At 44.1% G+C, this 2,500-nt stretch overlaps 3 non-coding genes across 3 annotated transcripts; all 3 read right to left on the bottom strand.

The window, feature by feature from the left end:
- Positions 1 to 1,200: 1,200 nt before the first annotated feature.
- Positions 1,201 to 1,272, bottom strand: Trnag-ucc (transfer RNA glycine (anticodon UCC)). The gene has a single exon. It is a non-coding gene; the product is annotated as a tRNA-Gly (tRNA).
- Positions 1,273 to 1,778: 506 nt separating this feature from the next.
- On the bottom strand, positions 1,779 to 1,850 carry Trnag-ucc (transfer RNA glycine (anticodon UCC)). The gene has a single exon. It is a non-coding gene; the product is annotated as a tRNA-Gly (tRNA).
- A 484-nt stretch (positions 1,851 to 2,334) lies between these two features.
- On the bottom strand, positions 2,335 to 2,406 carry Trnag-ucc (transfer RNA glycine (anticodon UCC)). The gene has a single exon. It is a non-coding gene; the product is annotated as a tRNA-Gly (tRNA).
- Between the last annotated feature and the right edge of the window lie 94 nt (positions 2,407 to 2,500).

Below are 2,500 nucleotides of genomic sequence, written 5' to 3'. Positions count from 1 at the left end.
ATGCAGCCTGTATTATTTGAACTATCTTTTGCGTTTCTAAACAGAATTACTACCCCCGAAAGCGGAGTATGGCCGCCTACAAGGCGGGATAAAAAACAAAAAAAAAAAAAAAAAAAAAACCGGTCATACACGTAAAAGTCCCACTCGTGTACATACAAGTGAACGTGGGAGTTGCAGCCCACGAACGAAGAAGAAGAAGAAGAGGATAAACAGAATTACTGTGATAAAACTGCTTTTACTGATTCTTCTTCTTCGTTTGTGGACTGCAACTCCCACGTTCACTCGTATGTAAACGTAGTAGGCTTTCACGTGCATGACTGTTTTTACCCCGCCAAGTAGGCAGCCATACTCCGTTTTCGGGGGGCAGGAGTGTGTGTGGGGCAGGGATTGGGGGAGCCGGGGGAGGGGGGTGTGCCTTTTACGGATGAAGTAGTCCTCAACTTTTTGTGAAGTTTGTAGTTACCAGTCTGTTGGCTACGCGCGCAGTATAGCTTCTGTCTCCATGTCCGCCAAACTGGTTACAGCGCATTCCCAGGCGAAGAGGCAAACAGACATGCACTGACAACAACTGAACATGCAGACGCCAGACGAGGCTGTCGTAAATTTGTCCTTTGAAAGGCCGTTAGGCTTTTCTCCGGTGAAATCTTGTTTTAAAAATGAGGGACACACACACACACACACACACACACACACACACACACACACACACACACACACACACACACACACACACACACACACACACACACACAGAGATAGAGAGAGAGGCAGAGACAGAGAGAGAGAGAGATAGATTGAGAGAGACAGACAGACAGACAGACAGAGTGAGTGTGTGTGTGTGTGTGAGAGAGAGAGAGAGAGAGAGAGAGAGAGAGAGAGAGAGAGAGTGCAAACACACGCAAGCACACACACACACACACACACACACACACACACACACACACACACACACACACACACACACACACACACACACACACACACCGCCATTGACCTGTCCAAAGAGCAACTTAGATTAAACGCCGTGAAAGAAATTAGGGGGAGATCACAGAAAAAAACAACAACAAAAAACACCGCAGACCAATGGTCCGTCTAAAATTATTTGCCTGAAAGAAAAACCAGTGTTGCCATTAGTTACACAATGGGAAAAAAATGGATGAGAATTAAAAACGTAGATAAGAAAAAAAAAATTAAATAAGGTGCGTCGGCCGGGAGTCGAACCCGGATCGACTGCTTGGAAGGCAACCATGCTGACCGTTACACCACCGACGCTCTACGGTTTTCCGATTTGTTTTTCAAAGATGTTGAGTCAGTTTCAGTCAGCGGTTCGTTTTTCTAAAATATGTATAAAAGTACGTTGGCGGGGTTGTTTGACTGGTATCGAATGCGTGGTGTGCAACCTGTCCTTACTGTTACATCTCTGACGCTGATTGTATTTGTTAATAATTACTTCTCAAGTTCTTTCCCTTTTTTTTCTCCCCCCCCCCCCTTTTTTTTTTACATGAAAAGAAAGAAAAAAAAAAAGATTGCAGTTTCAGTTTGTTTCAAGGTAGTAGAGCGTACGGATTGACCCCAATAGACCCTACACATCTGCTGCGGCAAAAAGAAAAAAATATTTTGAAATAAAGCCTGACATTTGCATAAAACCAACGCGCTAACTAGTCTTTCAGTTTCAGCAGTCCGTCGAAGACAGTATTCACAGAGAGAGGGGGAAAACAACAACAACAACAACAAAACAAACAACAACAACAACAAAAAACACACTGACAAAAAACCCCTGCGTCAGCCGGGAGTCGAACCCGGATCGACTGCTTGGAAGGCAACCATGCTGACCGTTACACCACCGACGCTCTACGGTTTCTGGAGATGTTTTTCAAAACTGTTGAGTCAATTTCAGTCAGCAGTCCGTTCTATCTAAAATATGTATTGAAGTCCGTCGGCCGGGGTGTTTGACTTGTATTGAATGCCGCGTGGTATGCAACCGTCCTTACTATCACACCTCTGACATCGTATTTATTAATTATTATATATCCCCCCCCCCCCCCCGTCCCCCCCCCCCCCCGCCCCTTAACCCCCCCCCCCCCAAAAAAAAAACAAAAACAAAACAAAACAAAACATTGCAATTTTCAGTTTGTTTCAAGGTAGTTAGAACCTGAGCGTGCGGACTGATCCTTATACGCTACACTAACTAAAACAAACAAACAAACAAACAAACAAAAAAGCCTGACATTCCCATCAGTAAACCCAACACGCTGATTAGCTTTTCAGTTTTAGCAGACCGTTAAAGAGAGTATTCATAGAGAGGGAGAAAAAAAAAAGAAAGAAAAAAAAAAGTGCGTCGGCCGGGAGTCGAACCCGGATCGACTGCTTGGAAGGCAACCATGCTGACCGTTACACCACCGACGCTCTACAGTTTCCGGATATGTTTTTCAAAGCTGTTGAGTCAATTTCTGCACTCTATATCTACTAAATATCTAGAATATTATCTATTAATGTATCA

This window comes from Babylonia areolata, chromosome 18, assembly GCF_041734735.1.
Source record: "Babylonia areolata isolate BAREFJ2019XMU chromosome 18, ASM4173473v1, whole genome shotgun sequence".
NCBI classification, from domain to species: Eukaryota; Metazoa; Mollusca; class Gastropoda; order Neogastropoda; family Buccinidae; genus Babylonia; species Babylonia areolata.
Note: the sequence above shows the minus strand (reverse complement) of the source record. Positions and strands in the feature narration are given on the sequence as shown.